The sequence below is a fragment of the Pteropus vampyrus genome, unplaced genomic scaffold, assembly GCF_000151845.1.
Source record: "Pteropus vampyrus isolate Shadow unplaced genomic scaffold, Pvam_2.0 Scaffold135, whole genome shotgun sequence".
Classification (NCBI taxonomy): Eukaryota; Metazoa; Chordata; class Mammalia; order Chiroptera; family Pteropodidae; genus Pteropus; species Pteropus vampyrus.
This window is the reverse complement of record NW_011888916.1, coordinates 3,409,727-3,424,639: the sequence shown is the minus strand read 5'-3', so window position 1 is coordinate 3,424,639 and position 14,913 is coordinate 3,409,727.

Here is a 14,913-nt window from a genome sequence, read left to right as displayed (position 1 = left end):
GGGGGGAACCTCACCAGGGTTGGAAAAGAACAATCCTGCCACACCCACAAGGCCAAAGCCTCCATTCCCTAAGGCCACCTGACTTGTACAGCCTCGCACCTTATAACTCAATTACTGTAATTGGGGACAGCTGTCTCCTGAGCAGGGCCAGTCTTCCCAGGCTACAGATCCACAGGCATCTCTGAAATCATTAAAGAATTGGCTTGCAACTTTTGTTCAAAATAATAACCATAAGAGTAATGCAATAAACTGATTTTAATATATGCCCAGCTTAACTGATAGGCTCAGCCCCAGCGTTGGCATTTTCTGACAAGATTTATTCTCACTACAAAGTCACTGCTCAGATTAATATAGCTACAGTGTTATTAAGTTAAAATTTACTTTTAATTTAAATTAAATTTACTTTAATTTTACTTTAATACAGCTTTTTAAATTAATAACGAGATCATTTAATGGTGCATTTGGACCCAGTCTCTACCCATAGCCCCCACACCCACATGCAGATTCTCTCATTTACGGTTTAATCGGGCAGGGGTGTGTTCAGGTTGCACAGGACCTGCCTCTCCTAAGCTCCCAAATCCATCCCTCCTGAAGCCCCTCATGCTGGCCAAAGCTGTCCTGAGGATATTCTGGAATCTACATCAACCCTGGGCTGAAGAAGGGCCCGGAGCAGCCACACAGACATGTCATACTCGTTCAGTCCTGACCAGCACCCTGGCTGGCTTCTCCAGAAGAAAAATGAAGGTCCTCTGACAGGCAAGCATAAATATTTTCTTTCCCAGCCTGGTTCAGATGGGGATATTTGCTGTTAATAAAGTGGCAGCTGGCTATCTGGGAGTGTCTGAACGTGGCTTTCCCTGGCAGGGAGTATATCATCCATCTCTGTCCCTACCCTGTCAGATGACAAGACTTCGCTGGCCTGCTTGTTTTTGGAATGTGCCTCAGATGGCAAAAAGCAGGCAGGAAGCGTTTGGGTCACAGCAGTTTCATCTTCTATCTCTTGAGGGGCTGGGAGGAGCAGCCTCAGTTTGCTGCTCTTGGCAAGCACGCCTATCAGGAGTACGGGCCATCGGGTGCCTGGCAAAGCTATTTATTTAAGCCCCACATTAGGCAGTGAGACTTTATTTATGGGGACAGGAGGGGGAGTGTTGGAGCAGGCTGGATCTTCCCACTTTGAAAGGTGCTCAGACCAGAAAGGGCAACACAACGTAATGGGAAACTGTGCTTTTCTTTAAGGCATGTGGCCTGGAAATGGAGCTGCAAGGCCCGGAAAGGTTTTGAAATAACATTTCGGGCTGGAGCCCTCCCTTCCCCCACCTGGAAATAGGTGTTGGGATGGAAAACAGGGCACCTCTCCTCACCACTCGTCACCAGCCAGGACTGTTTGAAATGAAAACAAAAAATTCTTCCTTAAAAGAAAATGTGTTTTCCAAAGTACTATGAATTCTCTTCTTGACTTCTAAGTCCACGAAAGGCTGTGTGAAGGCTCAATTCACAGCTTGGAGCTGTGGAGGCTGCTCTGGGAACCCAGGAGAGGCTGCAGTTGGGGTTAAATATCACCAGCCTCCAAGCTGTTATTTTTCTCCGTGGCAAATTTTGCATTCGATCAACAAACATTCGATGCGTGCTAGGCCTCTGGGTAACAAAAAGATACAAAGATTTCGGGTCCCCTATACCTGGGTTCAAATCTCTGGGAAAGTTATTCAAACTTTCTGTTTTGGTTTCCCCATACATAAAATAAGGACAATAATACAGATTTTAAGGGAATGTTATAAGAATCCCACTGAAGCCTCACATACGAAAGCGTGCACTGTAGCACCTGACTCCCACTCAGTGCTTGCAAACATGTAGGTGGTCAAAGGAGCTCACAGAGGTTTCCTGTGGCCTGAAGAATGGGGCAGAGCTCCTCGGTTTGGCAGTCAATACCTTCTGGGATCTGATCCAAACAATTCTGTCCCCCAGTGGTCAGGATTCTCTTGCTGCTATCAATGTGGCAACAGGCCGGGCCCCCCAAAGTCTCTTAGTTCACGATACGCTGCTGCCATCCCCATAAGCTTGCTCATGCTGTTCCACACACCACCGCACACTGAAGTAGCCCTTCCCTCCTCTTTGCACCTCCCAACTGGATGCCCATGTCTTCAGGGATGACTACGACTACCACTTATTGTGTGCATGTGTCGGACACTTCTCATATATTAGTTTTAGATCTTTATTTTAGAGTCAGGGAAGACAGAATCAAGAGAAAGAAAAGAAGGGAACAGTAAAGCGTTTCCAGAAAGAAGATGATATGGTCATATTTATCATAGAGGATAGATTACTCTGGGCCAAAGAGCAGGCTAGGTCAGGAAGAGTCTGAGGGTTAAGGAGGAGTCTAGGGGTCAGAGAGAAGGCTGTTACAGTGTCCAGGCAAGAAAAGACAGTGACAGTGGCTTTTGAATGGAGAGGAGAGGCTGGATTTGACTTTGCTTTACTTATCCATTTAATACATATTTTGTGGGCACCTATCCATTCAGTACATATTTCGTGGGCAGGCTCTCGTCCAGCTGCTGGGATACAGTAGTGAACAAAGCAATATGAAATCCCTGCCCTCCTGGAGTTTGCATCCTAGTGGGAGAAACATATAATAAAGTAAATAAGAAAAATGTAGAGTGTGTTAGATAAGTGCTATAAAGAAAAATCAAAGCAAGGGAAGGGGATACAAAAGAGTCAAGGATAAAATTATAGACACTGTGGCCACAGAAGGCCTTAGCGCGACTTTTGAGAGAAGCCCTAGGGGAAGTGAGAGGGCCAGCCCTGCGGATATCTGGAGGCACATCTCGGGCGGAGGGAATTAGGAGTGCAGAGTGCCCAGCAGGGGCCAGGAACGGGGAGGAGGCCTGGGGCTGGAGGAGGCCCCAAAGGGGAGAAGATTAGGAGAGGAAGTCAGAGATGACAAAGGAGCTGGTTTATAAGGGATTCGTCAGTCCCAGCTGAAACTCCTTAAGGCACCTTGAAGTCAGAGGCCCTTGAGTGTGCCTCCTCCCTCTCTGAGCCTGATTTCTCACTGTGGAGGGTACATGTGGTGTTGGGTACGACTGTGAAAGCTTTGAGGTTCATTCTATGCACTGAGCAAAAATCAGACCCGGCAGGCCCTGAGATTCTATGCATTAAAGTCATCAAACCTGTCTAAGACCACCTTTCAGTTCCAAAGGTGCTAAAATAGTGGCAGTGGTGCTGACCTCAGGATGCACAGGGCCAGGCTCCCTGGCCTTGGGAGCCTCTCCTGCCCAGCCTACTGCCCTGCCCCCTGGGAAAGTGGAGAAGAGCTGACTTTGGGCAACTCTGGCTTCTAGGTCTTGCATCTGTAAACACCAGGTCATATGGCAGTTTCTTCCCCTGATAACTGATGAATTTTCACCATCATTCCTTCATCCCTTCATTTATTCTCTCCAGCACTCATTTATATATTCATTTCCTCCCTCGTTCTGTTTGCTCATTCCTGTCTTCACTCCTTCCTCACTTATTCGCTTCTTTACTGACTAATTTTACTCCCTCATAGCATTTATCACACGAGTCACTAAATAAGTAATGGTTTGTGTAACTCTATATAAGCCTGACTTCTCAGCTAAAACATAAAGGCATGAGTGAGGGCAGACAGCATGTCTTATTCACAGCCGTAACACCAGCATCTGTCCCCATGGCTGGCGCACAGTACACACTCTGTAAACGGATTCCATATCCTTTCATTTGCTGCACACTCATTCATTCCTTCAGGTGTCTGTCAAGCCTTTGCATGTGCCAATATATTGGCCTGGCACTTTTTTTTTTTTTTTATCTCTTGAATTTTTTGTTGTCTTTCTTTTCTTTCTTTCATTTTTTTCTCTTTGGTTGGGCCTGGCACATTTTAAAAGAGAGATAAGAAAGAGGGAAATATAGAGATAAATTATCTGCGCTCCTGTCATCCATCCATTCCATTTGTCCATTCATCTGTTCATTCTGCAATGAACATTTACTGATGTCGCTCGGGACCAGATTCTGAGCTGGAAATTCCTTCATTCAGGATGATCAAAGGAAGGCTGAGGGTGGGCTGGAGCTGGGCCTCAAAGAATGGGTAGAATTTCAGGAACCATGGGACGAAATGGGAGAGGAAACAGCATGAACAGAGGCTGCAAGGAACATCACAGCCAGGTAGGTTCTGACTCCGCAAATAGCCCAGCCTTATAGGATGCTAGAAGAAGAGTGCTCTGAAGATAGTGTGGGGCTGATCATGAGGGCTTTAATTGCAAAGCATAAGGGTTTGCTGAGCACCAAAGGAAACTGACTTGGGCTTCTCATTTCCAATTGTGAGGAGGGCAAGCGAACGCAGTTAAGTTTCAGGTTGTTTAGTCCTGGAGCGTTATGATTTTCTGTTTTCCCTGAGAGGAAGAAGAGATCTGAGATGGCTAAGATTCCTCAACAGGAATCAAGCACAAACGGCTCTTACAAAGCTTTGGGATGGTTTTAATGCAAATAAATTAAAAGCGTGTGAATTACAGCTCCCTCCCCAAACTCTCGAGCTGGTGGAAATCAGAAGGAACGCAGTAAGGAGTAGGGACCTGGGTGTCCAGGACCCATCAGAGCCTACAGGAGCCTCTCAAACAGAGAATGAAGATTTCTGTGGGACTGTAAAGAGGGCAGAGCCCAAGCCTGAGCACCCAGGTCCCTTGAACTCACTTGTAAGCCTGTCTTAGCACCAAATGATGCACTAAGGAGGCATCGGCTATGCGGGTGCCACAATTCTGCCCAACAGGCCTGGACCTGAACAAGGACAAAGGGTGCTCAGCCATCTAACTCTGCAGCTCCCCAAGTCTTCTAGGCCCTGTGGGGGCCCCAGCAGCACTCCTAGCCTCCTCTAGGCCCCTTGTTGGAGAAGAATTGGCTCCTGGACCTAGCTCTCCAGAGGATACCAGATCCTCTGGCTAGCCAGGAAAGAGAATAAACATCAAATAATGACAAAAGCAATAGGGATCATCTTAATACTTATTTTCTCATATGTAAACACATTCTAACACATGCTAACAAAGCACCTTCATAATCAGTATCTCATTCGACCCTCATAAGAAGCTGAGAGAATAAGCAAGGTGGGGTATTGTAATTTACATTTTAGAGATGAGAAAACTGAAGCTCAGAAAAGTAAAGTGACTTTTCTCAAAGCCCTGCCTCTGCCAAAGTGTTCTGAAGGGCCCTTTTGTCAACCTCCAAACCAGTGAGAGGGTGGTAAAGATGGTGTCCTGGGTATAAATAGTAGTCAGTGGTTCCTACAGTTGCGATCGGCCATAGGAAGCCGTGGTCTTTCCTTATACCTCCATCCTGACCTGTGGGTTAGAAGGCAACAACCTGCAGCAGGGTCAGGGCTCAGTGGTGAGAGGGATCAGAGCGCAGTGTGTGTGACCAGGGTTAGGGCCCAGCCAAGACAAGAACCAGAGTGCAGGCCTCCTGACCCCAACCCGGTGTTACTATCACTATATCTGCACTGACACTGACCTGGACAAGGCCCTTTCAATATTTGCAGCCTCCCTATCTGTCATGAGAGGGTATGAGAGAGAAAGCCTCTCAGGCCCCTTCAGGATCCAGGCTGCTGGGCTGTTGTGTTCAGACCTGAGCTCAGGATGTAAAGGTGGAGAGTGAGAGCAGGAAGTCCCAGGGCTCCCAGGGGTGGGGCAGGCCAAGCCTCGGGGGAGGTAGAGGGCACTGAAGCGACCCTTGACTGACCCACCCTCACCCCCTCACGCACACACTTCCTCCTCTCTAGCCTGGGGGTCTCCCCCACTCCCACATCTTGTTGACTTTCAAATTTACAAGGTATGCTGATTGCCAAGGCCCTGGGATGATTATACACCTGGACCCACCTTAGGAAAGCTTCCTCCTTATTCCAGTCACCCCAGCAGCCCTGGCCTGGGGGTGGAGCACAAAGTGGATTTCTCAGAGCCGTGAAAAATTTAAAGAGGAAAATAGTCAAAAAGATGACAAGACAGAATCAAAGGCAAGTGCCATTCTAGAAAGAAAAAGGGGACGATTCATATTCAACTTGATGGTCATGTTCTGATACCCTTGCCTCTTAACTCCAGGTCTGACTCTGACTGTCAAGGCTCAGGCTGGGGTCGGGAGCTTTATGGTATTTGCTTGGTTTATTGGCTCTACGGAAGAGGGTATGAGGCCCCAAGCAGTTCTCCGGAGCCAGGACCCCTCAAGGAAAAGTCAAGATTTATGATTTCTGGAAACCCTCAATGTTTCTGGGCTGGGCAGAGCTGACTTTCCTCAGCTCCCAGGTTTAAGAGTGGGAGGGCCTTAAAGGTAAGGGAGCCCCAGACTGTGGTGGGAATCATTCCCCTAAATGCTTTCTCTTCCATCACCTCCCGTGATTCTCAGTAAGAACTCCAAGATGCTGGGATTTTCTCCTTCATTGTGACAATGGGGAAATTGAAGCTAGGAGAGCTAGTTGGCTAGCCTAGATCAAACAGAATCAAGGTCAGGAGGAATTCAAACCCAGCTCCCAGCCAGGGGCCCTCACTCTGTGAGCTATTGCCACTAACATGACCTCTGAGGCCCAGTCATGAAATACCTGATTCATTCTGACTAAATGAAAAACAATATTCCTAGAGTTCTGGCCTCGAGTCCCCTCTCTGTTACCCCATACAGATATGGAACAATAAATAGCCTCTGGCACAATAATCACCCACCAGGGCTCAGAGAGGTGACCCAGGTATCCCTCTCCACCAGCGAGTGACCACCTACAAGGATGTTTGACCTTCCCCAAAACACCCACCTGCACCACTCCTGCGGACACTGACCGGCCAAGTGGCTCTGGACACAACTGTTTCATTGACAACCCTACTCCACAGGCACAAGAGTCTGACACGGCCTTACCGTCTTCCGTGGCCCCTGTGAGCAGGGTAAATTTTATTTCTGGGCTTAATTATGGGACATGCCATAAATATTCATGCAGCGAAATGAGCCCTGGCTCACAAGAGCGGCTGCTTCCCGCTTGGGGGAAATTAACATTGTTTTCCAGCCGTGAGTAATGAGGCTCTGCTGCTGGAGAGAGGAGCCTTTTCAACAGCCTCTCTAGGACAGAAAGAGAGAGCCACACTGAGAGGCACCCACATCCCGCAGAGCTGGGTTCCTCTTAAGCACATCCCAGGCTTCTCTGCCTCTCCAAAGCGGGGCAGAGCTGGGTTCCTCTTAAGCACAGCCCTGGAGGGAGCTCCCAGCAGGTGCTCAGCAGAGGAGAGGATGCATGAGCTGTTTCTCCAGAATAGAGGTCAACAAACTAGAACCCACTAGGCAAATCTACCTGCCATTTGTTTTTGTGAATAAAGTTTTATTGGAACACAGCTATGCCCATTCATTTAGCTAATGGCTACAAAGCAGAGTTGGATAGTTGTGACAGAGACCTTATAGCCTGCAAAGCCTAAAATTTATCTGGCCTTTCACAGAAAAAGTTTGCCAACCCCTGTTCTAGAATCTTCTCATCCTTTAATAAAAGTCTCACAATATTGAATTCTCTTGACTCTTAGGAACATGGAGCAGTCTGTGGTCATAGAATGTGCACAGACTAGAACTGGAGTCCAATCTCAGATTCACCACTTATTCAGCTGTGTGACTGGGGGCAGGTTACTTAATCTTTTCTCTGCCTCAATTTCTTCCTTTATAAATTAGGCGTAATAGTATCTATCTCAGGATTGTTGTGAATATTAGGTAAGTGTATATTTGTAAAGCCCCTAGAAAAGTATTTAGCACAGGGCAAGCATTATGGAAGTGTTCTGTTACATAAGTGGACTCAGTCTCCTATAATTTCAGAATCCTCAAAATATTGAACCTTAACCCCGACACATTTCGGCCTGTGAGACCTTAGACGCTCAGCTACTACAGAGGGAGCATGTTTCTGATACTGTGCTAAATGCTTGATACGCAGTATCTCATTTAATCTCCTAAACAACTCCTTGAAGTAAGAATAACCGCTGACTTATATCTGAAGAAACTTGGACTTTACCAAGGTCAGGAGACTAACCCAAGATCCCACAGGGCTGAATTGCAAAGCCGGAACTGAGTCCAGGTGTGCCTGACTCCAAAGCCTGCCTCTCAGATAGTTCCACCTCTCTCCCAGTACCGCAGGCCCTCTTCCGTACCTGTCACAGTGTCCTTCAACCCCTGCTGGACACCTGCTGTGACAGGGAGCTCACTACCTCTGGAGACAGCTGAAGAACATACACTGGGAACTACTCTTGCATTCACCCGCCTCTCAGTCCTAGTTCTGTTTCCTCTCAGCTCTGAAAAGCCCAGGTGGGAGAATAAGGGCATTTCTTGGGTCATTTCCCAACTTGCTGGGAGCCAGCAGTAGTCTGGACTTTAAATATTTGCAACAAACTAAACCTGGATGCGAAGATTAAGCTCCATATCTTTGGACAGAGCACTCCTCCAGGAAGCCCTCCTTGGTGCCAACAGGCAGCAAGGACCTCCCTTTCTTCTCAAGCCTCCCAACATTCTGCCTGAACCATCATTCAATGAGACCAGAGCCACGCACTAATAATAATCCTAGGACTCTCTAACCCTTATATTCTTTCTGCTTGCTCTCAAAATGTCTTGAGATCTAGTCTCTCTCACAGCATTTATCCACATAGCATGTTCCACTTGGAAGGGCATTATGTTTCCATTTGTAAGATGATACACCTGAGCCACAGAGGGGACAGTGATCAGGAAGAAAGAAGAGAGAAGGAAAATACTATTGGAGAACCTTCTATGTGCCAAGAATGTGCTAATCTTTGTCTCATTTAATCCCAGCTATGTAGGCAGTACCTCACTTCACAGAGGAGAAAATTGAGGCTCCAAGAGGAAATCAAACTTGCTCTTGATTCTATAGATAGTAAAAGAGGGAAGAATACATTGATAAAGCGTCTACCTTATGCTAAATGCTTGCACATATATGTCTTATTACACCATCAAACACATACAAAAGAAAACTCTATGGGAGGTATTTTTATTTCTGTGTTCCAGGTGTGTAAACCAAGGCTCAGAGAGCCAGGGTGGCTCATCCCAGGGGCAGTGGGGCTGGAACCAGGCCTTGCTGGCTGTGGATAAAGCACTCTGGCCCAGCCTGGCCATCCTCACGAGGCTCAGCACGCATCCTTTTGGGGAGTGGAAAAGGAAACACTGAGCCCTTTTACAGGGTTTCTGTGTTCATGATGGGGAGCCCCTGAGGATGGCCAGCCAGCCACGGATAGGAGGAACAGTTTATTTTTTCTGTGGGCCTCTCTGGAGCCTTTCAAAGGTGTGAAGTTCCGTGGCCTGCAAAGGCTGACTCTACTGGCTGTCCAGATCAGGCCTGCCTGGGCCCCAGCCCCCCAGGCCTGGCCTCTTCAAGTGCCGCCTGCGGGAACTCCCTTGGCCCACCTGGCCTCTCACTCGCTGAAAGGCTGCGGAGTGACAAGCCAGAAACTCGACTCCAGTGTTTACTCACCAAACACAGAGACAGCCCTCTGGGCTCTCGTCCACCATCCAGACCCTGTGCCACCTCAGGGGAAGAGGGGCTTCCAGCCCATTCCCAGGCTCGGCAATACCTGGTCATGCTCACCTCCAGAGACTAACCACAAGGAGGAACATCCAGCCCGGCCCTGCAGCAGGAGAGAGTCTGGTTAGACACAAAAAAGAACTTTCTGCCACTAAGGGACATTCAGCTCAGAGACAGAAGAACCTCCTGAAGTGCTATGCTCTCTTGGTAAGGACTCTGGGCTCGTCTGTCTGAGCTTCCTTCGCTCACCCCTGTGATGAGGGGCGGGAGACCCAGGCTCTACCCCAGCTCTGCTGTCAACTGACTGTGGGAACATGGGCGAAGTTACTTCACTGCTCTGGACTTTGTTCTCCCAATGTTTAAAATGGGCATAATTATCAAAGGGTAGTTATGAATTGATGGATACGAAATACACTGCGTAGTATGTTCTAACTGTGAAGTGCTCTACATGTGAAAAGTGGCTTCCTTTCCAGTATTCCTTCTTCCTTCTCCTCCCTCGTGCTTCTTTTGATCTTTCCTATCTTTCCTTCCTTTCCCTAAGGGGGAAAGTTAGCATGTCCCCTTCCTTCTCTACCTAGCCAGTTAACTGAGATGTTGTTTATAGATCCAGAGGTTTTTGTTTTGTTTGATTTTTTTTTTTAATGCAATTAATACAAGTGGACCCAGGAAGGTAGTGGGGTCACGGGGAAATGCTCACGGAGGCTCCAGGTTCCCTCAGGGAACCCTCTAGAAGAATCTGGAATATTCCCCAGTGTTGGGGAATGTCTACCTAGGTTTCTGTGAGGGCAGGACAGTGGGAAATTCATGGTCACAACCTTCCTGGACTGGGCCAAAGGACTGTTTCTCAGTGTTTCCATTGACTGGACAGGACTGAGCAGTTGTGTTGGCGAACTGATTGGTTATTTCCTTATAGAACAGCGGAGGAAGTTGAACGGTTACTTTGTAAAAACTTAACTGATATTGTTGTTGTTTTTCTGTCACTTTTTTTTCCCTGACCATTTTTATAACTGAACTGATTGTTTTGGTTGGACTGACCTATTGTTTGTCTAAACTGACCCATTGTTGGAGGAACTGAGTGGCTGTTTGTCTACGGTGACCAGTTATGGGACCGAGGTGGTTGGCTGGGGGCTGTTCTGACAGGATACTTTGGACAAACGAACTGGTCTGAGGCCTACAGTCAAACCAGCTGATACCAACCCTCCTCCTCAACCTTACCCACAACACTGTTATTTCGGAGAGATCCAGTCTCAAATGTGCCAGCCATAAATCCCACCTCCATCCTCTTTGAGAAGATGTACAGTATTGTCCTATGTTAAAAAAAATGGGTGTTACATCAAGAAAGAAGAAAGCCCATCTGAGGACCTGGCAAACCACCCAGCTGCCTGTCCCTGTCAGCCTTGCGGGCAGCCCTGCCTGCCTGTTCGCGTGGCCGGAGCCCTTCATTCCCATCCAGCGTCTGCGTTAGGCATTCGCTGAGCCCCCAGCACAGCCCCCTCATGCGCCCCTTTAACTCACTTCCTTTCATTGCTGATGGGTTCATGGACTTTCAATGGGGCCGCAGTAAGAGGGACCTCACTCCTCTGCCCCATTCACCCTGCCCACCCCCTCCTTGGCCTTTCAGGCTCCCAGTGAAAGGGACTTGTCCACAAATTGGGGATTTGCCATTGTCCCTTTTGTAAAAGCCGTTCATTTTTCCTCAGCCCCACCCCTCCCATCACCACAATCAGCAGGGTGGCCGCAGAGGGGCTGCGGATGTAACAGGGCACAATATCCCCAACACTCCTGCTTAGAAGCAAGGTTGGGGCCTCAGAATCTCAGACTTTGCTCTGGAGCAGGGAGACACTATCTAGATTTCTCCCTGCCTCCATCCCCACCCCATTTCATAGATGAGGAAACGAAGAGGCACATGACGACATCCAGTTTGCTATCATTAGCTCATTTCTATTCTGTTTCTTTCAGAATTGAGAAGGCAACATCGTTTGTCACTTACGTTAACCCAACATGCCTCACTATTGAAAATGTGTACAAAAGCTGTAGTCAGTAGTCGAGGGAGTCTGGGTCAGGGCTCTGTTGTTTAGCATCTGTAATCAAAAGCTAGAGTCATGAAAACAGCAATTCTTGGTTGAACTGCCTCAAAATTAAATAGAAACACTGGTCTGACTAATTTGAAATTCAACTCACAAAAAAAGAAACAAAGCCAAATTGTTTTTTCCTGTTTCTAATATTTTTGTTCCCACACTGGAATTATTTAATTCAACTTCCTATCTGTAGGTGGGCTTACTACTGGGGCGCAGAGAAGACATCTACCTGCCTAAAAGGCCATAGCATCACAGATAGGGCTGGGCAGGTGTGCCTGGAATCCACCATGCTCTGCCTCTCGGGCAGGCATTTCAGTTTTGAAAAAAATCTCGGCTCTATCGAAATGGTGTTGCCAGAACCAGTTGGGCACTGCAAATTTGGGGCTTTGCAGTTTCTAACCTAAATTGGCTTTTAAGAAAAGATTTGAAATTGGTGAAAGGGATTGTTTACAAAGTTTCATCTGTAGGGAGAATTGCTCGATCTTTAGCATTTTTAATGCAAGCTGCTCTGTCCCTGAGGAGTCTTGGGGCACTTTAGGTGAACACGGGGCTGGGAGATTCTGTGTGCGAGCTGAGCCAGGGAAAAGATCTTTCGAGGAAGATGGCCTCAGATCTAAGCAGTCACCATACAGACCCTGGCTTTAAGATGCTTGAATAAAAAGCAGGAGATTCCATATTTAAATTGTTTATCTCTGGCTAGTCCTTTTACAGAGCACGGGATGAATTCGCTAAGAAGGGAACATTTTCTAAATTACCAGGATGGCTCTGAAGGTGGCTGTTTCGCTTTTGGTTTATTCTTAAATGTTGTAATAGAATACGGAGTATTACTATCCATCCCCGTGCACCGTGTGAACTATCCCCGTTGGGGATTTATGGTGGGTGATGAGGCTCCACATCTCTCTGAGCCCCAACGAGGACATAACATCATCAACTCATTGCCGAACCATCCTCATCAACACAGCTTCCATCACCCCTAAGACTGATAACCATCAGAAGCTATTAATTCCTAGCAAATTATCTAATCCCTATGTTGTTTGATTTGTGTAAAACCCAACCCGTGAGGATCATAAAATAAATAAGCATGGAATGGTTTATAGTTTCCAATCTCCTCTCACCTCTTAGATAGGCAGGCTGCTTGGCCTCGGCCGTGGCTCCCATGTCCTTCCAAAAGGAATAGGCAGCATAGGCTCATATCTGGACCGGTTTGTTGCTGTTTCTGGGACAGAGGCCACAGACATGCTTACATACACAGAGCTCACAAGTCTGCCTCGTCCCCTCTGCTCCCACTCCCACACCTCTAAGGGGCCAAAGCTTCATTTCACTAATATGTTAATCACTGAAACAGTCTTCCGCAGGAGCACAGGCACGGGGAATTAAGAAGCTGGTGACTTGCAGGAAGAAAAGCAAACTATCCCTTCGAAAAGCAGAGGGTGGTAGGAATTTGTAATGATGAGAAGGGAACAGAAAAGGAGGTCAGCAGCTCCAGGAGATATAGAGAACAATCAAATTAAACCGTTTTGTCTAGAATAAGCACAGGGTCACCAAGGGGCTGTGGGGGGTGCGAGCGAGTGTGTGAGTGTGTGTGTGTGTGTGTGTGTGTGTGTGTGTGTGTGTGTGTAAAAAGGCTTAGGTGAAGATGCAGGCTCGGCCAAAAGTGGGGCCAAATGACCTCTAAATCCCTTTTTACCTCCAAAATTCTTCAAGGCTATGTCTAAAAGCCTATAATTCCAAAATTCTGTAATTCATAGATCTTATACTTCTCTAACAAAACAGACACTCTCTGATTCTAATGTTTTGTGATTCTAAGGATCTATAATCCAATGAGTCTGTAATTATAAACTGCTCTGATTATAAAAGTGTATGGTTCTTTAACTCCGCCATTCCATAACGCTAATATTCTGTAATTCTAAGATTATATCATTCAACATTTGCTTAATTTAATATTCTAACATTCCACCATGCTTGCATTCTGTAAGAGACCATGATTCTAGACTTCTATGAATTACTTTTTGTATATGTCTAATGCTCTATGGTTCTAGTATTTAAGAATTCTGATTCCATAATCCTAAAATTCCATAATTCTGTTTTATGCTACTAAGAATCAAAAACACTTCTGTGATACTCTACGCTCATATTTTTCAAGAATTCTAACAGTTTACGATTCTAATGTTCTGGGTCTTTACCATCTTTACAATGTAAAGGCTTTTTTTTTTTTTCAAGTTCTATAGTTTGAAGAGTCTATAATTCTAAGAACCTTCTGTTATTTTAATATTTATTTAATGTTTAATATTTATTGTATGCTCTCATAATTCCCACGTTTCTGATATTTTATGATTTTGTTATGACAAACAAAATGTTGCTTCATCTACAAAGAACAGGCAAAGAACCAAGTGACTACCCCAGCTGTCCTCTGAATCCGGCTGTAGCATGTCGCCAGGCCGCTGATCTTTTCTCCTCCGTGAAGGAGACCAGAACACGGCTGGTTTATCCAGCCTGGGCTCCAGGAGCTGCCCCAGACAAAGGCATGGGGACGGGGTAACCAGGCCAGGGTCAGGCGGAGGAGCCGGCCCCCACACCTCAGGGAGGCCCCTCCTCCACAGCCAGGTTTCCAAACATCTGCCAGCGTTTGGGTCCCGATTGCTGTCCTTTAAAAGTATCCCTCTCCCTTTCTTGTTCTCCATCAAGAGCTCCCATGACAATCATTTGAAGCAGCTAATGAGTTTCAGATGGCCTTCAGGAGCCCGGGATGGATGGACGCTGGGGGATGAGGGTTCTTAGGCCGAGTTTTGTGGGCAGGCGGGGAGGGGTGGGGGCGGGGGTCAGAAAGAAAAATCTTTTGTAGCTGAAGTGTTATGGGGCTGTCCACCCCTCCCCTTCCAGACCTGGAGACAGAACCTGGAAGAAAGTCCCTTGGTCACTCGGCTGCTTCTTTCTGTTCGCCCATGCTCTCTCTCTCTCTCTCTCTCTCTCTCAATATACACACCAGCACCCCTTCTCTAACTCGTCACTTGCTATGTTGAACTTAGACAAAATCGAGACCCAGAAGCATTATATGAAAGAATCAAGGCTTTCTTGAGGCCAAGATGTCATTACTCACCTGCTAATAGAAATGTCTTTGCAAAAGACAAAACAATCTTCTGTGACTCTGTCACTGTCCAGATGCATGCGGGTAAAGACCTGAGATTTGCTCGGTGCCTTCTGCCTCTAGCGTGGGCCATGCTTCTTGGCCCAGAGTGGGGTTGGCTGTGGGGTCTTGGGGGACGCTTTCCCCGGGCCCACTGGCAGTGCACAGGGGCAGCTCTGCAAGCC